This window comes from Oryctolagus cuniculus, chromosome 5, assembly GCF_051225735.1.
Source record: "Oryctolagus cuniculus isolate XC-2025 breed Fujian yellow rabbit chromosome 5, ASM5122573v1, whole genome shotgun sequence".
In the NCBI taxonomy this organism is placed as follows: domain Eukaryota; kingdom Metazoa; phylum Chordata; class Mammalia; order Lagomorpha; family Leporidae; genus Oryctolagus; species Oryctolagus cuniculus.
This window is the reverse complement of record NC_142871.1, coordinates 75,334,651-75,361,839: the sequence shown is the minus strand read 5'-3', so window position 1 is coordinate 75,361,839 and position 27,189 is coordinate 75,334,651. Positions and strand designations below refer to the sequence as shown.

General features: G+C 37.9%; 1 protein-coding gene across 1 annotated transcript in view; it reads left to right on the top strand.

The window, feature by feature from the left end:
- Positions 1 to 3,456: 3,456 nt before the first annotated feature.
- Positions 3,457 to 27,189, top strand: part of FHL5 (four and a half LIM domains 5) — a 55,793-nt gene continuing 32,060 nt past the window's right edge. Inside the window, exon 1 of the mRNA XM_089332876.1 lies at positions 3,457 to 3,810. The gene's annotated coding sequence lies outside the window, so the exon portion shown is untranslated. The remainder of the gene's footprint in view (positions 3,811 to 27,189) is intronic.

Genomic DNA, 27,189 nt, shown 5'->3' with positions numbered 1-27,189 from the left:
GCATCTATTAGATGAGGAACATTTTCACAAGTCTTGCACACAAAGGAGGCAATCTTGACTGAAAAATTTTTGCCTATTCAGATGATAGCCCACCAGAGAGAGGACAGAGGAGAGAGAGAAAGAGAGAAAGAAAGAGAGAGCGAACCTTATCTGACTAAAGGTAAAACAAAAAAATCCCAAAAGTTGTATTTTGTTTCTTGTTCCATGTAAAAAGTGAAAGCACTTTGTCAAATTAATTTCTTACTGAACCTGTCTACCCATCTAAAATATGCCCTTTAATTCTAATAATGTCACCCTCATTCCCCCACTATCTGTAGGGGTTACATTCCAAGATCCCTGCAGATGTCTGAAACCACAGATAGCACTGAAAACTACATATACCATATTTTTTCCTATACATACAGAAATCTAATGTCTTTTTTATCTTAACTAATTACTTATTATGTAATCACTGTGAACATAACTTTTGCAATTTGAGATGCAACAGTAAAACTAGCAGTTTCCTTTTTCACAAATTCACAGAAGAAATGGCATATAATTTCTTTCTTTATTCAGAACTTTCAGTTTTTTACTTAGAGGAAACACTTTAACTCTTCTCTAAGGCATATTGGAATTGCCAGCTTCACTACGCTTGCCCTTTGTGGCCATTTTTATGTAACAAGGGCGACTTGAAGAAGCACTGCTATACTGCAACACATAGTTGGTCTCATAACAGAGGAGGCTACTAAGTGACTAATGAGCTGTTAGCTTATGCAGCATAGATATGCTGAATCAAGGGATAAGTCACGTCCAGAGTGAGACAGAGTGACATGCTGTAAGTCTTATCACGCCACTCACAACTATATGCAATTTAAAACTTCTGAATCATTTATTTTTGAAGATTTTCATTTACTATTTTTGGACTGCAGTTGACCATGGATAACTGAAACTGCAGAACATGAATCATAGATAAGGGGAGCCTATGAGACATAGACTTCCAGGTTGAGTAAGTGTTTGAACCCATAACAAATGATTAGCACAGAAAAGAGATAGTTGTCTAATACCTAAAAAATGCAAATAATCTTAAAATGTGTGTTCTGCATTTTTCTTCTTTCCTCTTTCCAATCTAAGCCCTTGCAATTCATATTTGAAAAACGTCCAGTGTAACTTTTGGTGCCAAAGAAAAGAATAAGCACTATTCCATTATATATTTCATTACATTATTACCATCATTCATAGCTAATTTGAAGATATCTTTTTACTTATTTGGAAAATTACAGTATATTAATTTAAAGAAAAAGGATTCATATTGATGATAGGATTCAGGATACACTATCCCAAAATAAGGTACCTTGGCATTTGAGAAAAATGAATCAAGAAATTCTCTCCCACCTTGCCTTAGCCCTTCTTCCCTGAAGCAGGTCCTACATAAGACCCCCAATAGACAGATACAATCCTTGCAACTGGAGGACAGGAACATCCTTATGTCTGAAGACACAGGGACATAGAGAAGAGTCTACGCAAAGAGACCTTGCTAAATTCCCTCCACTTTGTTACTACTAGATCATTACCTAGATTTGTCCAATCATACTTCTCACAGCTGTCCATGTTTCATAAAAATATGTATCTACCTGGTACTTTGGATGTTCATTTCTAAAGGCTTCATGTCACATAGATCTTACATTAAATACCTCTGTGTGCTTTTATTAATCTGTCCTTTATTACGAGGTCTCAGTCATGAACCTGTTGATGGGGCAAAAAAAGATATTTCCAATCCCCTATAATTATGTACAATGTGTTCTTGGCTTTCTATTTAATTGGATAATTATGTAATTGTGTATATACATATATATGTATATATATGCATATATATACAAATATGTTTATATATAAATGTTTATGCAAACACATAAGCATTTCTCAGTGTTGTTAATATTCACATTGCATTCATAAAATTCTAAAGAGGTAGGCAAAGAACTGGGCTATGACTGTCTCTTGGATTACAAGTCATTTTATATATTTCTCAATTTCAGTTCCAGTTTTTCTGCAAGAGACTTTTTTAAATTTAATGAACTAGTATTTTAAAATAAATGCTCTTTAATGATGTTGAGAAAGAGACCAGACTGAAAGCAGATACAAATTACTGAATGACTGATACATAATCAAAGTGAGAATGCTGAGATGATGACAAATTTGAGACACATAATCTATTTTTTTTTAAGTTTTTATTTGAAAGGCAGAGTGGTGGGAGTGGGGGCAGGGCAGAGAGACAGAGACAGAGAAAAGAAAGAAAGAAAGAGGGGGGGACAGTGGAGGGGAAAGAGAAACCTTCCATCTACTGACTCACTCCCCAAATGGCTGCAACAGCCAGGGCTGGACCACCCTGAAGCCAGGAGCCTGGAATTCCAGCCGAGTCTCCCAGATGAGTGGCAGTGGCCCAGATACTTGAGCCATCTTCCTCAGTTTTCCCAGGCACATTGACAGGGAGCTGGATCAAAAGTGGAACAGCTGGGGCTTGAAGCAGCCCTTGGTGTGGGATGCCAGTGTGGCAGGCAGCAGCTTTACTTGTGGCACCACAGTGTTGGTCCCAAATTATCACAGATAAATATTAATGTGTTATTCCTTTAGTACTTGGAGCAAGGGTAGTTGAAGCTTGGTCTGAAAACAATGAAGTTTGGGCAGAGCACTTCCGTCATCTCACCTTCCAAATTGAAGAAACAGCTTCAAATGGAGATTCTAGGAGCAAGAACCACCAGCTCTATGTACAACCCACTGAGAATTCCAGTTGTGGATTAGTTCAGTATCCAAACATTTCTTCATATCTAACTCTTGACAGCCCTGACCACTTTTCATGTTTTGAATTGATGATGTATGAAGAGGTGAGTCTGGAGTTAGATGAAGTCATACAGCCATGAAGATGACATAATAATTGTTGCCAGCTCAGAGGGCAATAGGCAGAAACAGGGAATGCTAAGTCCTCACTGAAGGTGCAGAAAGCAGGTCGCTACCTTGAGTTACTCTATTCAAATCCAACGCTCAAAGTCCCCAAATTCCCCAAGAAGGCAGTGATAAAGATCCAACCCAGAGCTCATCTATCAAGCTGCCAAGAACTTTGCAGGTGAGAATAAAAATACTCAATTCTTTTCTCCGCTGGAAAGATCTGCAGTTCAGCCATTTCTAAACAAAAAGGAGGGCTCCTATAGCCACCAGAAAACAAAACCAAAAACAGATGAACTGAGAAACAGAAAATACATCATCCTTTAAGGGAACATTTTTTTTTTTTTAATAAATATGCCCCTAATTTAGGCCGGTCAGTGGAAATTTCTCAAGTATGTATGTATCTTTATGAATACTGTGAATTTGGAGCTTACCCAGATATTTTAAATACTAATCCTAGCAGAATTTCCCTTTAAGGATGTCCTGCAGAGAGTTTGTTAGTCATAATTTTAAGTAAAAATTGACAAGGAGTGCTTTTTCGGTCCAGTAGGAGTCAGCTATGTGTACGTCACAGGACGAGGAGGAAACAAGAGACCCTCCTATTTTTCCCTACAAAGTTGAATAAGCTGCAGTTGGGAGAGTCCTCAGACAGCGTGGGTGGCTCAATCTATTATTCCTTTTGGATTTGATATGATTGTGTTGGAGGAAAAAGATCATCAGAGATTCTCTTTCATACTGTTTACCTCACAGGGAGGAGCAGCTTTTATTTTTTTTAAGTAAGATTTTAAAAAAAGTTTTCCTGTGCTTTATACTTTGACTTCTTTCATATTTTGTAAGGACAAGAGATTTTCATGAACTTCCCAGTGACTGCTTAAGAAAACTTTTGCTTGGCAAGTAAGTAGATGCTTTGAAGTTTCTTAGCCATTTATACCAGTGGTTTTTAAATTTCAGATGCTGAGGCTTTCAGAGTTCTCATTTTCATGTTGTGTATGGAGGGAGGCAACATAGAAGCCAGATAACTCTTTGGAATTGCCTCAGATTTTTTGTGATGGTCTTGATACATGGGAAATAGCTTCATGTTACAGAATGGAGGGGGAGGAGAGGAAGGACTTGGGCATTTTATTTTACTTAATTTACTCGAATGAATGATGTAATCATTGAAAATATTTTATAACTGGATTTATATTTTGAGGACAAATTTTGAAGTCATTTTTAGTTTTTCAGTAAAAGGAGTTAATGATATTCCTGCTATTTTAAGAAAACTCTGCCTGCTTTCCAGAAACAGGCATTTGATAACTTATATCATTTCTATGATTGAATTAAATGTCTGTGTGTCCAACCCACACAGATACATAATACACCTCTTCAATGCTTATTGAAAATGAGATAGCATTAAATAAGTAAAACGTGTGTCCCATAAGTGTTAATGCCACCTTATCCCTATTTCTGTCACACCCAGTTTAGTGTCTGTCATCTACTTGAAAATCAAACACAGCTCCTCAGTTGTCATTTTGCATTTCATAAATGTGGGAACTAAAATGAATCATTAATAAAATTTGTAACCTTAGCACATAAAATGTAAGAAAATCCTCGATTCATTTTGGCCGTATTTCCTATTCACAATACTGTCATGTGTCAATTTTAGCATTTTTAGAAGGAAAGTCTATGAGCTAAAATTGAACACAAACATTGCAAACATAAGCATCATATGAGATATTCTTAACATATGTGTTTTGATATGTCTAAAAATATGGTCCAAATTGCTTGATGAAGAAGGTAAACTCTGTTTTCTACACTTGCTCTGTTTATTCTCACATTACCACATGTTGCCAATTCTGGAACTGTTCTACCTAAATAAGAATAGCAGATTTATGTGTTAATGTAACATTTGAGTTTATCTCTTATTTTTATTATACGTCTCAATGATGTTTTAAGTAAAACTAAGTTAATAATTGGTGTATCTTAGGCAGCCTAGAAAATTTCTACTAAAATATTGAAAATAAGTGCTTATCTAAAACATTTTAGAGAAGCTAGACTGCAGTCTGGCTCATGCTGAGAACTCTGAGAATTTGGGAGACTTGGTTTTTCCCCTACCTTAAAGATGCAATAAAAATCATTTTAGAGGATTTTTCTCGGAGTAATAATAACACTAGACATTTTTGTTTTTATTTCTTCTCAAATTTCTTCTGTTATAATTCTGAGGCTACTGGACATCAAGTCCATCTCATTTGATTGTTACTAATGTTTTAGATATTCCTTAGCTTAATAATTTTTCCAAAGCCATACTTACTAAATGTATCCTGAGTTTTATTTTGCAGTAGATCATTTTGATGTATCAGATTCTCCATTCACATTATTTAAGAATACACTTCTTGCTATTACTCCTAATTTCATTGCAATTACAGCACTAAAGATGGTGACATGGAAGAGAGGTAGAGAAATGGGTTGTGATGTTTTTGTTTTCCTACTTTTCAATGATATCTTACAACTGTTGATAAGACAACTTAAGTGACGTGTTATAGTCATACCTCTTCTAACATTTTTTAAAGAGTATTAACAGTTCTGCTACTTAAGGTATCAAGTTATCTTTTTTTGTGACAGAGACAAAAATCACACTTAAACATAACTCACTCATCCAAATATTAATTCGTGTGTTCAGCAATCAGATGAAGACAGACTAGATCGACAGAAAAAGTTGCTCACTATGCTCATTGTTATTTCTGTCATGAAACCTATATTGTGCTAATGACCCCGAAAGAGGCTTTTTTGGACAGCAAGTAGTCTATTATGCATTTTGACAAAATCCCTCTCAGCACAGAACTAACATTGCTTACAATTTTGTGTAAAACTACTTCTTCACATAAAGGTCTACACTTATTTGGCAGCTTCACAAGTATAATTTGTATTTGGAAAAAAAAATCAGATACCAAGCTGTCATGCAGTCTAAATTAAAATTTCATTTTTAAAAGTGATTTCCAGTCTTGTAATTACTCAATCTATTCATTTGTTCTCTACACATCTTTATAATTATATGATCAGAAAAGATTCTAATTTTTGGCTGATAATTTTTTAAAAAACTGAAAAAATTTACTCTAATTTTTGATTAACATTTATTTTCCTTATTTTTTCTTATTAAAGTGATAGATTAGAATGTACAATTGGGAAAATACTGAAAAGAAAATTTTTAAATACTGTATAACTTCAATCAGTAGACTTAACAGGTGAATATATTCTCTTCTAAACTCTTTCCTTTAAAAAATTTACATAGCAATGGGTGTCCTGGTGCATTGGGTTAAGCCACTGCCTGTGATGAAAGCCACTGCCTGTGATGAAAGCACCCTATTTGTGTCCCAGTTTCTCCACTTCCAATCCAGCTCCCTTTTAATGGCCTGGGAAAAGCAGCAGAAGATGGCCCAAGTGCTTGTGCCCCTACCATCCATATGGGAGACCTGGATGAAACTCCTGCTTGTGGCTTCTGCCTGCCCCAGTCCTGGCTGTTGTGGCTATCTGAGGAGTGAACCAGTTAGTGGAAGATATCTGTCTGTCTGTCTGTCTCTCTCTCTCTCTCTCTCTCCCTCTCCCTCTCCTTCTTTCTTTGTAACTCTTTCAAATAAATAAATCTTTAAAAATTATTTGAATAGTTGAAATCATGCTGATTATCCTATTTTATACTTTCTTTCACTTAAACTAGTATCAAGAGCATGTCACCTTTCTGCTAAACACTTTTTAAAACATCATGTTGATGACTTCTGGTATTCTTTCAAAAGTCATTTAGTAGATATTTTTTATAATCTTTTAAGTAATATCCTTGCTTCTTGAAAAACAGAATTCTTCTCAAATCCTAACTAAACTTAAGTATACTTTAACAAGTGCCCAGCAAAATGCAATTAAAAGCACAAAATACATTTTGAAACTTCTAGACAGGGGTCAGCATGTGTTTTCTGTAAACAGCCAGATAGCTAATATTTCAGGCTGCCAAACTACTTAACTTTACTATTGCAGCCAAAAACAGTTATGGGCAGTTTGCCCGGGAAAAAGTGTGACTATATTTTAATAAACTTTATTTATGAACTGGTAAATTTGAATTTCATGTATCAAGATACATATTTTGGTATTTTTCTGTCACTTAAAAAATGTAAAAGCTGGGCCCGCACTGTGGCATAGTTAAGCTAATCCTCCGCCTGCATTGCCAGCATCCATTATGGGTGCTGTTTTGAGACCCTGCTGCTCCTCTTCTGATCCAGCTCTCTGCTATGGGTTGGGAAAGCAGTAGAAGATGGCCCAAGGGCTTGGGCCCCTGCACCTGCACGGGAGACCCAGAAAAAGCTCCTGGCTCTTGGCTTTGGATCGGCCCAACTCCAGCTGTTGCAGCCATATGGGGAGTGAACCAGTGGATGGAAGACCTCTTCTCTCTGTCTCTCCCTCTCTCTGTAACTCTACCTGTCAAATAAATAAATAAAATCTTTAAAAAATTTTTAAAAATATGAAAGCTACACTGAGGTCTCAGACCATACAAAAATAGGAAGTAACTAGATTTGGCCTTTAAGCTACATACAGTTACAGACCTCTGCAGGATAGCCTGGTTCCAAGGACTCTGCCATCTAGGGTTTGAGAAACTTCTGTGAACTTCTGTGAAATATGCATATGATGTATTTCTAGCAAGATGTAAATAGCTCTTACTATTTATGCTAAAGGAATTCTTTTTATTTTAAAGATTTTTTTATTTATTTGATAGGTAGAGTTACAGACAGTGAGAGGGAGAGACAGAGAGAGAGGTCTTCCATCCGCTGGTTCACTCCCAAAATGGCCGCAAAGGCTGGAGCTAGGCTGATCTGAAGCCAGGAGCCAGGAGCTGTTTCTGGGTCTCCCATGTTGATGTCAGGGGCCCAAGCAATTGAGCCATCTTCTGCTGTGTTCCCAGACCATAGCAGAGGTGGACAGGAAGAGGAGCAGCCGAGAACAGAACCAGAGCCCATATGGGATGCTGGCACTACAGATGGAGGATTAACCTACTGCATCACAGTGTCCTAAAGGAATTCTTAAACTAAAAAGATTGAAATCACTGTTCTAGATAATACACATGAAAGTAGTTTGTAAGCCATAATTCCTTATTAAAATATATGTTACTTTGCTTTTAATATTATTCATTTTGATACTAAATTTTCTGAAAAAAATGAATGATAGAATAGTGAATCATCAGAATGCCACTTGGGAAGCTGATACTCCAAATCCCAAAACCCAGTAAAATATAAACGAAAGGGAAAATAGGTAACAAGTTAAATTTCCAAAACCACTTAAAATCAGAATTAACAGTTATTCAAATCAAGGTTACTCGTTTATTTATTGCTCTGTTTTGTTTTTACTGATCCAGGAGTTATAAATAATGCAATTCATTCACTCAATTTTGCTATTACTTTTGAATTGACAATAAATAACATAATCATGCTTCCTATTTTAATGTTATACTTAACAAATTTTATACATGCACATAATTATCTGTTTCTCATCCTCCTCCCGCACTTTCTATACATATACACACACAATACAACAAATGGGTATGAATATAACCACCTTTCTTGTAACAAATATGCATAGATTTTAAAAATCCACTTAATCATGTGCCTCTACTTTAGGTCTCTAAAGTAATTGAGAAATAGAAACCTGTATCATATATGGACATTACTAGTAGTAATGTTATTATTATCAATTTTATTATTGCTAAATCTGTAATTAAATTTGCATAGAGCAAATTTGCATAGAGGCCAAGCACCACCCCTTCTGGTAGACTCCACTCAGTACTGGGACTGAGCAGCTGCCAGGAACTCACTTCACTGAGAGGGGCACAGTTAGGCCTGTGCATCCCTAAAGAAGGAGAGGAGGGACTGGGGGCTCCACTTGAGAGTTTCCTTTGCCCAGTTACCTATGATAGAGCAGAATGACTGAGCCAAGGGATGACAATTCATCCTCGATACTTTCAAAAGAAAGAAATAAAATAAAAAAATTCCTTTTTTTTTTTTTTGACAGGCAGAGTCAGACAGTGAGAGAGAGAGACAGAGAGAAAGGTCTTCCTTTTTCCCTTGGTTCACCCCACAAATGGCCGCTATGGCCGGCGCTGTGCCGATCTGAAGCCAGGAGCCAGATGCTTCTTCCTGGTCTTCCATGCGGGTGCAGGGGCCCAAGCACTTGGGCCATCCTCCACTGCCTTCCTGGGCCACAGCAGAGAGCTGGCCTGGAAGAGGAGCAACTGGGACAGAACCGGTGCCCCAACCAGGACTAGAACCTGAGGTGCCGACGCCACAGGCGGAGGATTAGCCTAGTGAGCTGCAGCGCCAGCCAAGAAATTCCTTCTTAAAAGACAAGCCCAGAATCCTGGGGGAATAAGTTTCTCTCATATGATTTTTAATTAAAAAAAGTACTCTTGAATCTGTTTTAAATTCCGATCATCAATGCAAATTGTTGAAATTGCAAGTGAGAGAGATTTTAGTTAGTAGAATATGTGAGGGATCTGCCCACAAGGCAAGGTCCTGAGTAAGCCAAGAAGAAAGCCATGTACTGAACATAGTCACAGCAATGTGCAGGTAAATTTTTAAATCTCTAACATGTAGAAATGGTTTTTATATGTGATCTGCAACGTAAGCAATGCCTGGAATGCTGCCCCCCTAGGTGTGCCCCTCAAGTAGTTCCAGCAGCACTTGCTTGTTCACTGGCCATCCATGTCCCTTGCCATGGTACTTGCCATGGGTGGAGGATTCACTGCTTAGGAGTCTCCGCTCCCATCCCCAACACTGTTTTTTTCTTATAGCCTACCTCTTATTCAACCTTTAAGGTATAGGTCTAGAAGAAGCTTTACTTGAAGTTTCCAGGGATTTTCTGAAATTTCCTGAGCACTCTGTGTGTACTGTAAGCATTTCCATCTGACTTCTCCTTTCTTCTCTCTCTCCCTTCCATCCACAAATACTTAAGGAGTGCTCAACGTATGATGGTAATAGTCTAGCTATCTGGAGTCTGATCACCAGTGTAGTGTTTGCCCTGCGTTTTCTGTTGAGTAGAAAAGATTATTGGGGCTGGCACTGTGGCTTAGCGAATGAAGCCACCACCTACAGTGCCAGCATCCCATATGGGTACCAATTTGAGTCCCAGCTGCTCCACTTCCAGTCCAGCTCTCTGTTGTGGCCTGGGAGGGCAGTGGAAGATGGCTCAAGTGCTTGGGCCCCTGCACCTGCATGGGAGACCAGGAAGAAGCACCTGGCTCCTGGCTTTGGATCGGCGCAGCATGCCGGCCGTAGCGGCCATTTAGGGGGTGAACCAATAGAAGGAAGACCTTTCTCTCTGTCTCTCTCTCTCCCACTGTCTATCTCTATCTAGCAAATAAAATATATACATAAAGACTCTAGGTTGGCTTCTTATAAAATATGAAGGGGGTGTCTGGTTAACTCTGAAACATTAAATTGTGCAGCTAAACATCTTACTTTTTTATTCCTGTACTTATCCAACACATACTTGTGCCAGGCTTTGATTTAGATGCTGCAGACACTCCTGAACAAGACAGGAAAGATCTGATTTGTGCGACATGTTGACATGCCTTGAGATTTACACAATGAGTAATGTTTAGGATGAAAACTAAAATTGTACTAAATCCTTACAAGTATGTATCAACTAACACTATAGACATTTGGTTTCAGAGTGAAAGGAAGCTGACTCCCTTCCTTTCTTTATGCATAAAATTAGCAATAAAAACCCAAGATCAACATGCTGTGTTTCCAAAGCTTTAGACATACAACTTCTAAGTGAAGACTGCTAGTACTTGGGCAGCAATCATTTTCCTTTGATGGGTACTGAGAACCAACTTTGCCTAAATCTCTGAGACTAGGAAGAGATAAAAACTGAAGTAAATAAAACTGCTGTCTTTAAATATCAAATGGTCACCCCCTCACTACCATCACTCACACATTTTAAATTGCCCAAAGAGCAGCTTGTGATTATTGATTGGTGTTATCATCAAAGCACAGGACACAGCTCTGCCTTCTATCTTTGGAAATCACAGTCTGGTAGAAGGAAGATTATTTTGCTTCACACGTAAATGCTGGAAAAATTATTTAACATCACCCTTACCCCCAACCCCAGCCCAAGCATCCATCCCCATACCACACCACACAGCATACATACCCACAAGTAACCACAAACATGCTGCACATGTACGTACATCACAGCTGCAATTTTTAAGGTTAAGGATGCAGAAAAAAAAAAAAAAGCCAAAGGTGGTTTGGGGCTTTTCTTCCTAAACTCCATAGTAATCCACTAAGAACTAGAATAAACAAAAGTAAATGGATATGGAACTCCTTGACTGTTGGAGGAGACTCGCACTTCATTTGGCAGGTAATTGTTTAATTTTGTGTAGCTAGAGGCAGCATGGTTAAGGCACCAAATGAACCTCTGGTTTTGTATGAGGCTGCTACCAGGTCAGCAATTAAAGGTGGGCTGGACAGATATAAGTCAAGAGAGAGATTCACCTTTTTCTATTTTTGAAAAATCATAGTAGTAACCAAATCTGTCATTTCAAACAAGTCATTTGCCCATTTCTATATGGAAAAATACAAAGACAATCAAACCAAATGACTCCTATTAGGAGCCAAGAAACCTGAATCCTGGCTGAAGTTTTTTCATTAACTACTTTGTCAGCTTTAGAAAAAGGGGGGAAAAGGTCAGTCTGTGCCTCTGAACTTAGTTTTTCTCATTTATTAGATAAGAGGATTGAACTAGAGAATAAAGAAAAATCCTTCTTGGCTCCTAGATTTCATGGTTTAGTGAAAATGGGCTTGAGTCAGGAGAGTCCTTTATAAGGAAGGAAAAATAACGAAATGAACATGGCGTTAGGAAGCTTTCTCTCCAGCTACCTTGTCGTATATCCATGGGGATTCTTTTTCCCTGTCTTTCCCTCAATTCTCCTCTTCCCCCATCTGCCTACTTCCTCTGTCTCCTTATTTCTCATCCTCCTTGTTCTAATGGTTTAGAATTTTTAGTGCAGTTACAGAAAAGACTAGCTGGTATTAGGTATTGCAGAGGGGAAATTAACTCTTTCTTCTTGAGAAAATGAGATCATATATAGCAAAGTTGAAAAATTGTACAAAATAACAAAATAGTGATAAATGTAAGATTTTCTTTAAATGGGTCACTAAATTAGTATCTAATTTGGGCTGATGTTAAGGAAAATCTCTTTCTTATTTTTTTTTCTGTAAAAACAGACTAGCTGTATAAATACCTTCTTTGTAACCAGTTTCCATATCATTGTAAGATGAGGATTTAACTGATCTCCTGTTTCTTGCATTCTGTGATCAAGAACAAGAGTTGAAGTGAAATCATTTTCAGTCCTTTTGTATGTATATGATTTCACTTGAGTTTTGAAATAGGCAACTCCTGCATTTGGTAAAATTCCAAAGGTATAAAAGGCTGTACAGTGAAAAATAAATCTTACTACATTTCTTGTCTCTTCATAATATGATTTCTTGTGATTCTTTAAGAGTAACTATAAGTATTTGTGACCAAAACTTTGGTTGATAGGAAGCTGAGTTTGGTTTTGATGAGTACCAAATGTTACAGATAACAAATTATATATTATATTCTTAATTTTCTGTTATTTTCTACCTGTTCACTTTCTTCACCAGCAGTGTTTATATATATATAAAACTCACTTCAAATTTTTGTCATTTTTCCACTTGCCTACTTTCTTTCCCAGCTATGTTTGTATATATACAACTCATACTGGTTTTTAAGGTATTTTGGTTTGTAGTATCTCATTTGCTGTAAAGCACTGTCTATAAATGTGATTTTCAATTTTCTACCTGGCAAGGCAGATTATAAATGTAATATTTGCCATATGTTTATATAGCTGTGACAGAATGCCTAAAAATGCTGATAATTGGAGTGACTTTATGAAATGTAACTATGACGTATCCCCTCAAATTCTTGATAATCATCAACTTGGAGTTAAGAATTTGAAAGCTTTGAAAGATTTGAAACGTCATGCATATGACAAGGGTCACATATGCCTCACAACCAACCCTTGGTGGTAGGTTGCTGAGCTTCACAGCAGTGCCTGGGGTTGGGGCTTTGCCAGCTCAGTGAAGGGCCAAGGAGAGCTCCTGTTATCAAAGGTCTAACCCTCCTCTTCCAGCCCTCTGCAGACTCAGTGAAGATCTAAAAGCTGCAATGACCACTATTTTTGAAAACAGAATAGAGAAATTTAAAGAGACAGCGTATCCCTATTCCACACCTGCACCCATCAGTAAAACTATTGGCGGACTTGCAAAGAGATAAAATACCTGTACCTTTTGACTTGGCCAACCAGTTTAGAGGAAAAGATGCAATGTATCTAGAGATGTTTCCCCAGAAACCAAGGAAAGGATGCTCATCATGTTCTTAATGTAGAGTGTTTCTGGTCATGAAAGAATCATAATGCTACCTCCCAACAGAACCTTCTAGGACGAGAGGTGCTACAGCCTGTTTCACTTTCAAGGAAGTAGGAATCCTAAAACTATCATTGGGGCAGGCACAGCTTAAGTCACCACTTGCGATGCCCACATCCTGTAACAGTGCTTGGTTTGAGTCCTGAATACTCTGCTTCTGATCCAGCTTTCTGCTAATGCTCCTCCTGAGAGGCGGCACAGGATGACTCAAGTATTTGAGTCCTTGCCACACACATGGGACACCAGGATAGAGTTCCAGCTCTGGCTTTGGCTTGGCCTAGGCATTTGGGGAAAAAAGAAACAAAGTGAAAGATTTCTCTTTCTCTCTACCTTTCCCATTCAAATAAATGAAAATAAATGGAATTGAAAAATTTTTAAACTACCATAAGTTTTGTTCAAAAGATTTTTTTATTTTTCAATTTATTTATTTCAAATGTCAGTCGTTGGGGAGAGAGTGAGTGAGATATCTGCCACTCACTTGTTCATTCTCTGAATGCCTGCAACATGTGCTTGTGCCAGGCTGAAGCCATGACCCTAGAACTCAACCCAGGTACGTGGGTTCCACCTGCCTTCCAGAGTGTGCCTTGGAAGGAAACAGGACTCAAAGTGGAACTGGGACTCAAACCCAGACACTATGATAAAGTGATGAGAGTATCACATGCCAAATCTTAACCATGATACAAATGCCTACCCCATCCAAGACATTTTTTTTTTTTTGACAGGCAGAGTGAACAGTGAGAGAAAGAGACAGAGAGAAAGGTCTTCCTTTGCCGTTGGTTCACCCTCCAATGACCACCGCGGCCGGCGCACTGTGGCCGGCTCACCACGCTGATCCGATGGCAGGAGCCAGGTACTTCTCCTGGTCTCCCATGCGGGTGCAGGGCCCAAGGACTTGGGCCATCCTCCACTGCACTCCCTGGCCACAGCAGAGAGCTGGCCTGGAAGAGGGGCAACTGGGACAGAATCCGGTGCCCCGACTGGGACTAGAACCTGGTGTGCCGGCGCCACAAGGCAGAGGATTAGCCTAGTGAGCCACAGCGCCGGCCCAAGACATTTTTAAAGATCATCCACTAAGTGTTGGATACTGCTTGGCTCCAACTGGAGTAGATAAATGACTAAGACATAATAGTTACTCTCAGTGACCTTACAATTGTGTTAATAATAAGCCCCCAAACATTAATAATATTAGATAATTATGAAAAATTATCTAAGAGAGACAATAAGTGTTTTTATTAAACATAATACAATTTACAAACGTTCCGTGTTAAACCTTAAAATTAAAAAAGATTTAAACCAAAGGTGAAAGAGAAGATGTCGAGAAGTTTTACTTTAGAAGGCTCGGAAATGAGTTATTTTTTCAACATTGTGTTTTATGAATTTTTTTTCCTGATCAAGGCTCATTTATTCAACAAATCCAGTAGTATTTAAACATGACCAGTTGTTTACAAGAAGGAGCACAAAAGATTTACATATCAAAAAGGCTTTTAAGGTTACAAAGAGTTCCCAATAAGGTTCTTAATTATTGATTACAAGGGTACAATAAAACACTTAGGTGATAAATGCAGGTTTCAGGTGTGACTGATTATCTATATCATCTCTTGTGAAAGAAGATCATAAACTAACAGAATCTCTATAATACTGCTTTAATGCCAGGACACATGAAAGCCATTATAGTGAATGGTTAGACTTGGCATAATCTTAGAAAAGAATTATGTGATTAATTGTAAAATATTACTTACTGCTTTCAGCTGAATGGCTAAAAGTTTTTCCTAATTGGTTTATTTAACAGAAGTTATCATTTAGGTTAATTATAGATTTTTTTAAAATGCTTTGTAGGTTCTATTAGCTAAGTTATTCTAAGCTGCTCTATGATCAAAGAAGTATATGCTTCATTTTATATGACAGTTTTCAATACTATCCATTATTACAAGAATGGAAACTGCTTATTTCTTACATTTGAAGACATATTTGTTTTAAAGAAAATCATACAAAATAACTTTGTGTAATTCCATATTATTAGAATTACACACTTTTAATTTTTCTAGGTTATGTGAGATAGCTTCAAAAAGTTTATGGAAAAATGCCTCCTATGGAAAGACACAGGTTTCATTTTTGCACCAAAAAATATTAATCATTTAATTTCATTTTCCACAAACTTTTTGAAGTTCCTCCCTATAGGAGTGATTAATGGGTTAATATGAATCTACTAGAGTATGTTGATTAGAGCATATTGCCAGTCTCCTCCAAATTCCTGGATCAGAGGTTGCTAATCTAACCCATTCTCAAGTCACTGTGTAAATAGAATCTATTTATTATTCACCTAAGGTGACTTAATTGAGGAAAGATTGATTTTTCTCAGCATTTATTATGGACAGAAATTAAAGTTAAAAATATCAATTAAAATACAGTAGCCATCTGGTCTTTCTAGTGATCAATACACAATCCTTTATAACTCATGATTTGAACTCAAGAATTGGAAAAAACAAAGATACAGAAGACATTATCTTTCTTCACTGTTAAAGCACATTTTCCCAGACCATGGGAAACTTTCATATGATCTTATGAACCTGAATACTAGCACTGTGGAGATTTTTCAGCTGATTACTGAATGCTTTTGTTTTTGTTTTTGTTTTTGTTTTTGTTTAACAGATGTGGCCTGGTTTCAGATTCAGTCCTTCCTAAGTGGACTTAGTTTCTGCCACACTTTTGCTAGAAAAGCTTGCATTTGTCATGGGATAAAATTGGAAACAGAAACAGTATTAAGTATATGAATCAGCTAATAGTGTTCACATCCCAGCAGTAGTTAATGAACATATTGAAAGAAAGTGATCTCCATATAGAAAGACCAGAAACAAAACACAAATAAGTTGATACAATTAATATCCTTAAAAGAATCTTATATCGTATGTGTTGAATATCTCAAGAAAGAGGAGGGCAACATTTGCTGATTTAGATGACATCTAAGTGTCCTGCTAGACTCAATTTCCTGGAAACAGTTGATTTGGGCCTTCGCATATATGAAACACCCTGCCTCTGCAGCTTACTAAGCCTACGTCAAACACTTTCAGATAAATTCTCATAGTTCATTCCTTGTATGTACCAGACCCTGGCACTAAATCTGATCCTCATATAAGCTTTTTTTAAAAGATTTTATTTATTTATAGACAGTAAGAAGGAGAGAGAGAGAGAGAAAGGTCTTCCCTCTGTTGGTTTACTCCCCAAATGGCCGCAGTGGCCGGAGCTGCACCAATCTGAAGCCAGAAGACAGGTGCTTCCTCCAGGTCTCCCATGTGGGTGCAGGGGCCCAAGCACTTGGGCCATCTTCTACTGCTTTCCCATCCCACAGCAGAGAGCTGGATTGGAAGAGGAACAGCTGGGACTAGAAACAGCGCCCATATGGAATGCTGGCATTGCAGGCGGAGGATTAACCTACTGTGCCATGGTACCAGCCCCTCATATAAACTTTTGAGGAGACCCTGAGACAACTAGAAGCAGAAATTGCTTTTCCAGGACACCTTTTATAGGAATGACAGGACAAGTTTTCAGGGACTAAAGGGCTGTTTCAATTTATACATTGAAATGACCGAGGTTCCTTTGGGACTAAAATTGTAGAGATATGCCTTATGCTGGGTTGAAAAGAAAAAAGTTGGCATCTGGATAGATAGAGATCTAGATACCAGTTTCATCTTTAAAGATGATATTCTGTTTTAATTTTTTCTTATGCCACAATGAGAAACAAAACCAAGGGTGCTATTAAACCTATGATGTTTTTAAACAGCCCTACTTTGTTTTTTAAATAGCAAAATATATGATTAAATAGTTATGCCTATACAATATCATGAACTATATTCATCTAATTACATGGTTCTGAATGTAATCTGTCCAAGAAAATGACACAAAACAGTGTTTTTTCTTTGTTAGTATCTACAGAGCAAACTAACCAGATGGAAATCTGTAGTCAGCTGTTTTTTTCATGGGAGAGTAGTTTGTCAGCCCTCAGGGGAATTTGTGTTCGACCTCTCCACACAAGACATTGAGCTTCCAACAAACTGGGCTTGTGAATATATCCCTAGAGACTAATAACAAGCATTCCACCACAATTCTGCCGATGTCTGTTTTAGGTTATTTTTGATTGATGGCCTGAAGTTATGGCTTTAGTTATTTTAAGATTGTTTGTCGAGTTTTTAAAAAGCAGTATTTAAAGGGGAAGAAAATAGCCTCCTTCTTCAAAATGTGGACTATTATAACTGCACATTTTCCATCAAGCAAGGGATGCCTTCAGCCAATGCCCATGACTTTTCTGTTCTTCCATCTCAGTGGATCCTTGAACAAGACCATAAGCAGCTAATATAATTCTCATTATTTTATTGCTAAAAAAGTAAATTTCAGGAAATTTAAATGCTTCCATAGCCGTAGAAGAACTATACATCAGTGATAAAGTAACCAGTGAAGAGTCTTCAGCTTCTAAGCTCTTCCCGAATACTTTTCTCAGGATGTTTGCCTTTGACCATAGGCAAAACACACACACAAACACAAACAGAAAAGTCTACTCAACCTCACCTTCAGAACCAGGGGAAAAAGGAAAGAGGAAACCTAAAACTAGAATCTGTTTACTAGTTATCCTATCTCCTTCCTAGTTTTAAAATATGTGAATTTTATACTTTTCTACTGTAGAAAATATATTTCTCCCATGCCCTAAAACAGCACTCTGGCCTCAGAATCAGCCCTTAAGGCATTCAGATCTGGCTAAAAAGCCCAGGAGAGCATTTCAGGCATGGAAAGCCAAGACACTATGGCAAAAAAAATGGCCTACATGAAAGATCTCTGTGAGTGAGATCTTGGTGAAAAGAAGGGGCCATCAAAGAAGGAGGGTACCTTTACTCTGAAGAGAGGAGAGAACTTCCACTTTGATTGTGGCCTTGTCTAAATAAGGTCAGTTTGTGGACTCAAGAGCTTTCATAGTCTTGGCAGCTCATGACAAGAGCCTCGGGTGATCACTGACTTCATAAATAAGAGTGTCAATTTTTAATAACAGGAGTCATTGTACACTTGCTCCCCATGTAGGACCTCTGTCCTTAATGAGTTGTATTATGAGAATTAATGGTAAAACTTGTCTTCAAACAGTACTTTATACTGTGTGTATCTATGTGGGTGCAAACTGTTGAAATCTACTTAGTATAGAGATGATCTTCTACATATAAAGATAACTAAAAATGAATCCTAATGAAGAATGGGATGGGAGAGGGAGTAGGAGATGGGACAGTTTGGGGGTGGGAGGGCGGGTATGGGGGGGAAGAACTGTTACGATCCAAAAGTTGTACCTATGAAACTTATATTTATTAAATAAAAGCTTTCTATAAAAAAAAAGCAAAACAGTTTACACTCCTTTAAAAAATATACTTGTCCTATCTGGCCTAGCTTACACAAATTAATAATAAATTTTGAGTATTTATTATTCTCATATATGTCATTAAAACCCCCTAAATTTTGTCACATTTGGGTAACTCATTTTACCAACACCATTTATGTGAATGTCATTTATCCAACAGACAATGACCTTGCAATCATTTTAAAGATACAGTAATTTTCAAAATCATGTGCTCAAATCCAAAAAGGCCAGTGCAACCTCCAACAGAGTATGGAAGTATCTGAATAAAATAGTTCAAAACTATTTAGTGGAAGTTCATTGGTGCTCCAAGTTTTGAGAAAGACCTTTTAATAATGTCAACAGATTAACCACCTACTTGGCTATTTCTTTGATATCTTCCTCTGATGCTATTCAAAGGGCACTTGAACATTTTTCGTCAGCCACCCTTGCAGGGAAAGTGAAAGAATTCTCATTGCCGGGGCAGGTACTTAAGGCTTTACCTTCTGTTCTCTAACCTTTACTCTGTCCTTTGACATACTCAACACACAGATAATAGATAGAAATTTATCCACTATTGAAGTGAATGTGTAGCATGCATGTGAATGTAGCACGTTCTTTTTTATATTTTTTATTTACTTACTTTCATTGTATGTGTGTGTATGTGTGTGAGAGAGAGGGAGAGAGAGAACATCTTTCATTTGCTGTTTTGCTACACAAGTGCCTGCAACAGTCTGATCCACAGAAGTCAGGGCTGGGCCAGGCCAAAGCCAGGAACCCAGAACATAGTCCATGTCTTCCATGTGAGTGACAGCAAACAAGGGCTTGAGTTACGATCAACTACCTCTGAAAATCAGAAGTGGAGTTGCCAGATTTCCAATCAGGAACTCCTATATGGATTGAGAGCATCCCAAATAATGATTTTGCAACTACCCCAAATGCCCACTTCAGCATGAACTGCTTTCTACTTGAGCCTTTATCTTTTATTCTATTGATGAAGTCTTTTTTTGCACATGTGTTTTTATTAGCACTTACCTTGAGTTCCTCGTTCTTAGAAATAAGGATTTCCATTTATTCAGTCATGTGGGCTTGTCCTGCGAGGCCCACACTGTGAGGACGGTGGGGCGATGGCGTTCTTCAACAAGAAGTACCAGGGACAAATTTCGGTGAACATGACCGTTTATTAACAATCAAGCACACCTTTCAAAGGGCAGGCAAAGGGGGCGTAGCTAATTTAGCGCAGCACTAATTCTATAGGATAAAGCTGATATTGGTGCCGCTATGCTTCACCAATCAGCTTGAAGATCACACAGCCTAGTAGCTTTCCAGGTGGTCCTGATGGGCCTGGGTCGCACCCAGGAGCTGTTTACCTGATTGGTAATTCTGAGGCCCTTCAACTGGGAGGAGGGATGGGGGAAATGTGCCTGGGGCTCCTGCTGCCTGCCAGGAGGCAGGCCAACCCAGGAGGCCTGGTGTGCCACACCCTCCTAACCTCCTGCATGGGCTAGGCAGGCAGTCTCCCAGCCAGGCACAGGATCACCCACACAGTCATAAATAATTTATAGAGATCTTATTAAGCATTTTAATATACACAGGAAAAGAAAGCAATTTACTTAACTTTAGTGATCTCACAATTAAGAGACACACATAGTAAAAAATTATTAACAATGTGATACAGGAAACACAAACATAGCCATGAACTAATGAAAGCAACAAATCTATCCTAGGATGATTTATTTATTTGAGAGGCAGAAACAGAGACTGTCCATCTGTTGGGTCGCTCTCTAAATGGCCACAATGACCAAAATTGAGTCAGCCAAAGCTGGGATATAGGAACTCAATCTCAGTTTCCCATATGGGCAGCAGGAGCCCAATTACTTGGACTATCAGTGCTGTATCCCAAATGGTTATCTTTTTTTTTAGGACAGGCAGCGTGGACAGTGAGAGAGAGAGACAGAGAGAAAGGTCTTCCTTTTACTGTTGGTTCACCCTCCAATGGTCTCTGCGGCCGGCGCACTGCGCTGATCTGAAGCCAGGAGCCAGGTGCTTCTCCTGGTCTCCCATGCAGGTGCAGGGCCCAAGCACTTGGGCCATCCTCCAATGCACTCCCGGGCCACAGCAGAGAGCTGGCCTGGAAGAAGGGCAACCGGGACAGAATCCGGCGCCCGGACCTGGACTAGAACCTGGTGTGCCCATGCTGCAGGCAGAGGATTAGCCTACTGAGCCGCAGCGCCAGCCCCCAAATGGGTATCTTAACCACTAGGCTAAGGGCCCATCTCAGAAAGAAAGATTTTAAACTGGACCTTGACTGATGAGGAGAATCATCAGGTTGGACACGTAAATGGGTAACAAGAAGTGCATTAGTGCTGGAAGGAACGTCACATATGATGGCTTACAGACAGAAAAGGGCATACAAGAGTTCCAAAGTTCAGGGAAAATGGAATTAAAAGATACGCTTTTGTTCATGTAAAATGTTGTAATGCATATATGGATTCTCCATCATAGACATTTCCCATGAACTTTGTGAAGAGCTCTCATATGCGTATATTTCAAATTTTTTCACCAACATAAACTTATTTTTTAATGCCATTTGAAATACCTTTTCAGTGTATTTGAAGAAGAGGGAGTCACTAGAAGTTGCTACAGTGTAGATGGGGGCAGGTGTCCCGGGTTGGAAAAGGGCCAGAGATAGTGAGAAAAGTAAGACAAGATGGGGAAAGATGTCTATGTAAAGTAATAGAGCTTAGACTATTTTATAGTCAACTTTTGAAGTTCTTCTCCAGGGAAAGAAGATGATCAGATGAGTCAAAGAAAGATTTTTGTGGAGCGTTGTGGAAGATGTTCTGGAACTCCTCAGGGAAATTGAACTTATTATTAGAGAACAAAGCCATGTAATAGAATTGTGCTTGGTTCCACTCAATAGAGTAAGAAATCTTTAATAATAGTTCCAGTTAAATGTAAGCTGTTATGGTCCATCAGAGATATGAGCATGGCCTAAACTAAGATTTAAAGGATGTGTCTGAGTGGAATCAATAGGACATGGCATACAATAAACATGTGTGAGGGTACAGAGAGGAGAGGAGAATGATTGAAATATCTGCCTTAGGAGAGAGGTGTACTGTATAGCAATGCCCAATTAGATGGTCCTTATAACCCTTGTGATAGTGCAGTATGCAACTCAGTGAGGCTTCAAAACTGCTCTTGACTGCCCATCAGCCCCCTGTCTGCCCTTAGAGCAATTGTTCAAATTCAAATCCTAAATGAAAAAATAACCACAGGTAAATCCAGTTACATATTGTTCAAATTAAGACCATTCAGTCTCTGTCTCCCTCCAAGTCTATCAGTCAGACAAATTTCAAAGACTTCAACATTTTGCACCAACATTTCCTAAGAGCATTTTAATATTCCTTACAGCATTTATATTTAAATTCCTCTGAGTTCTTCTCTAAAGAAGAGCAGAAACAAATCTACTTTGCAGAATCAATGAAGGACCTGAATGGGCAATTGGAATAGTCCTGCAGCACTCCCAGGTGAGCATAGATGTATTTATGCACTTGAAGTTATTTTTGAATAGCCAGATGAAAACTAAGCCAGAAATGTCAGCAGACTTCAAAGAACAGCATACTTTTATGCATGTGTGAAAGTAATGGCTAGAGTTATTTGCATCTATTTAGTAAAATTTACAGATCATGTATTAAAGATGAAAGTAACCCTTTTTTGTTTTCAAAGATTCGTTTCATTTATCTGAAAGACAGAGTTAACAGAGAGAGAAAGACAGACATTTTTCAATTTGGTTCACTTCCCAAATGGCCAAAACCAGGAGCCAGGATCTTCTTCCTGGTCTCCCACAAGGGTGTAGCAGCCCAAGCCCTTGGGCCATTTTCCACTGCTTTCCCAGGTGCATTAGCAGCCAGGACTCCCGTATGGGGCACCAGCAATTCAGGCAGTGATTTAACCCACTACACCACAATGCTGGCCCCCAAATTTAGATATTTTAAATTGCATCCTGATTTGTCTGTTTATTGTTACTATGCCTTTCAAAATAGGTTTAACAGTGTGCATTTATAATTTCTAATAGTCAATATTGGCTGTTTTTGAACTTCTCATAAATGCCATCCTAGTATATTTGCTTTTTTTGCAGCTCACTTGTTTCAGTCAATATTGTGAAGTTCTGTATTGAGAAAGGTACATATAAGTTGCCTGTTTGGTTGACATACAGCAATATGTTATACAACCATATAACTACTTATTTATCTGCTTTCCGTTTGATGGTCATTCAAACTATTTCTTGCTACGAAAAGTATAAACTATGTTACTCTGGGCTTTCTTGTATAATAAAGGCCTGCAAAATTTTCTTGAAGTCACACACTTAGAGGTTAAAGTATGGAACCAAATGAATGATGTTCAACTTTACAATATACTGAAAAGTTATCTTTCAGAGTGATTTTATCCAGCCATCTTACATTTTTATGCTCATACTGAGAGTTCTAGATAGGAGCTTTTGTTGGTTAATGAGTTGTAATAACTTCTCTATGTGGCCCATTTTCATTCTTAGGTGTGCCTTTTCATACACACACACACACACACACACACACCACTGGTCCTTAAGCTTGTAAGTCTAATTTATTAAATTTCTCCTATATGGCTGGGGCTCTTCTGCTTCATTTAAGAAATCTTTCATACTGTAAATTCATGAAGACACTCTCTGAGATTGTCAAAGAGTTATTCTTTTGTCCTAGCCATAAGGCCTATAGTAATCTGGAAATTATTTGTGTATATAGTTTGATGTACTGATTTTTCATATGGAAATACAATCAACCCAATGCCCTTTACTGAAAAGACATTGCTATCCTTCATACTCATTATTGCTCCTAAGGTCCCCTGTTCCTGTGTTTGTTTCTGAGTTCTGTTTTGTTGCAGTAATAAAAGTGTCTAATCCTATTTTTAAACCATATAATCCATTGCAGAAGTTTTATATTGTTTTGATATCTGATATAGCAAGCCTCCCCATCTTGTTCTTGTTTAAATGTGATTTGCCTATTCTTGGCCCTTTGCACATCTTTATGTTACAAAATCCACTTTTGGAATACACACCTTGAAGAACCTGATAAAAGGTTGGTTAGCATCTATATAAAAATTGGGGGAAGAAATTGCACTGTCACAATAGTGAGCATTCAAGTCCATGAACATCATATAACCTTCCACTTATTTTGATTTTCTTTATATTCTTTCAAAGCTATGTAGATTTTTAATGTAGAAATCTCATACATTTTTATTAGATTTATTACAAGGTATTTGGGAGTTTTAATGATATCATAATTTTTTAGAATTTAATTTTCTGTTTATTGCTGCTATATAGGAAAACAATAGATTTTTGTATAAAGGCATTTTTGTCAACAACTAGGATAACTCACTTATGCATTCTAATAATGTATGTAAAACCTCCTAAATTTTCTCCACAATCAGATCATCAGCAAATAATGAATTTATTTCTTTGTGATTGTTATACTTTCCTATTTTTCTCTTTAATGAATGGTCTATGAGTTTCAATATAAAGCTTAACAGAAGTGGTGATTGTGAGCATTCTTTTCCTAATTCTAAACTCAGAGTAAAAGCTATCAATATTCATCATTAAAAACAATGTTCATTAGAGTTTTTATTTTAATCACATTGAGGACACTCCTTTTATTCTTAGTTTACTAAGAGGGTTTAATCATGAATTGAATTCAGATGTCATCAAATGCTTCTTATGCACTGCTGAGTTAATTATACAGCCTTTTATTTGTTGAAAGTGGAGAAATGCAGTGATTCTCTGGAATTTTAAACTGAAATTGCATTTCTGAAATAAAATGAACCTTATCATGGTATAGTAATCACTTTATATATCACTAGTTTCTGTTGGTAGTTATATTGAGTAAGATTTTTCATTTATACCTGTAAATATTTTTAGCCTACAGCTTTCATTTTTCAATGTCCTCATATTTTGGCATCAAACTTTCAATGGATTCAGAATCAACTGAGGCATGTTCCCTACTTGTAATTTATTATATTTTATGTAAGATAGGTGTTATACCTTCTTTAAAGCTTCGAAAAATTCATTGCTGAAGCCCTTTGCCTTGTAGTTTATCTTGTACATAGACTTCTAATTACAAATTCAATTTCTCTAATACTTACCAGCAAGTTGTAACTATACTTTTTATTATCAGTTTTAACAGTTTTATTTACCTTAGAACTGTCCCATTTTATCTCAATTTTCAAATTCGACATTGAGTTTTTTTAAATGTAGTTAATATTTGGTTAGATTCATCTATATAAATTGTTCATTTTTGCTCTTTAATGGATCTACGAGCTTGAATATGACATCAACATCCTTTTGCCTGAAGAGCAATCTTTGGTATTTACTGTAATGTGAATTCAGTTTTTGATTGTCTTAAAACTTCTCTATATATATTGTCAAAAAGTATTTCACCTAGCTGTAGACTTCTAGGTTGGCTCAACATTTATTTCAGCAATTTGAGTATTTCCCTTCATTCTCTTGTTTCCTTTTTCTTCTTCTTTTTTTTTTTTTTTTTTTGATGACAAGTAGTTAACTTCTCAATTTGCTGTAAATCTGAAAGTAATATTTTAACTTTATAATATGTATTTTTAAAAAGATTTTATTTATTTGAAAGTCAGAATTTCACAGAGAGAGGAGAGGCAAAGAGAGAGAGAGAGAGAGGTCTTCTATCCACTGGTTCACTCCCCATTTGGCAGCAACGGCTGGAGCTGCACCAATCCGAAGCCAGGAGCTTCTTCAGGGTCTTCCATGTGAGTGCAGGGGCCCAAGGACTTGGGCCATCCTCTACTGCTATCCCAGGCCATAGCAGAGAGTTGGATCGGAAGTGGAGCAGCCAGGTCTCAAACTGGCACCCATAAGGGATGCCAGCGCTTCAGGCTAGGTTGTTAACCTGCTGCGCCACAGCGCCGGCCCTGATAATATATAGTATATTTAATATTTAGTAATTTTGCCTTGGTGTACCCAAACACCAGGTTTGTGTGGTATTTTTTTAAACTATTTATTTATTATTTGAAAGAGAGAGAGAGAGGAGAGAGAGACGCAGGAAGAAAGAGATTTTCCAGCCTCTGGTTCACTCCCCAAATGGCCAAAACAGCTGGTGGTTGGACAGGCTGAATCCAGTAGCCAGAAACTTCTTCTGCGTCTCCCACATGGATGCAGGGGCCCAAGCACCTGGGCCATCTACCACTGCTTTCCCCAGGAACATTAGCAGAGAGCTGAACTGCAAGAGGAGCAGCCAGGATTTGAACCAGTGCCCACATGGAATACATCTTCACAGGCTGCAGCTTAACCCCAGTGTTTCGTTTGTTGTTTTTTTTTTTTTTTTTTTTTGCTTTCAAACTTTTATTTAATGAATATAAATTTCCAAAGTACAGCTTATGCATTACAATGGCTTCCCCCCCATAACGTCCCTCCCACCCGCAACCCTCCCCTTTCCCACTCCCTCTCCCCTTCCATTCACATCAAGATTCATTTTCAATTCTCTTTATATACAGAAGATCAGTTTAGCATACATTAAGTAAAGATTCCAACAGTTTGCTCCCACACAGAAACATAAAGTGAAAAATACTGTTTGAGTACTAGTTATAGCATTAAATCTCAATGTACAGCACACTAAGGACAAAGATCCTACATGAGGAGTAAGTGCACAGTGACTCCTATTGTTGACTTAACAAATTGACACTCTTGTTTATGGCATCAGTAATCACCCTAGGCTCTTGTCATGAGCTGCCAAGGCTATGGAAGCCCCCTGAGTTCACTGACTCTGATCATATTTAGACAAGGCCCTGGTCAAAGTGGAAGTTCTCTCCTCCCTTCAGAGAAAGGTACCTCCTTCTGTGATGACCCATTCTTTCCACTGGGATTTCACTCGCAGAGATCTTTCATTTATTTTTTTTTTTCCCCAGAGTGTCTTGGCTTTCCATGCCTGAAATAGTCTCATGGGCTTTTCAGCTGGATCCACATGCCTTAAGGGCTGATTCTGAGGCCAGAGTGCTGTTTAGGACATCTGCCATTCTATGGGTCTGCTGTGTATCTCACTTCCCATGTTGGATCATTCTCTCCCTTTTTTATTCTATCAGCTAGTATTTGCAGACATTATTTTTGTTTATGTGATCTCTTTGGTTCTTAGTCCTATCATTATGATCCATTGTGAACAGAAATTGATCACTGGGACTAGTGAGATGGCATTGGTACATGCCAACTTGATGGGATTGAATTGGAATCCCCTGGTATGTTTCTAACTCTACCGTTTGAGGTAAGTCAGCTTGAGCATGTCCCGAATTGCACATCTCTTCCCTCTCTTATTCCCACTCTTACATTTAACAGCGATCACTTTTCAGTTAAGTTTCAGCACTTAAGAAGAATTGTGTATTGATTACAGTATTCAA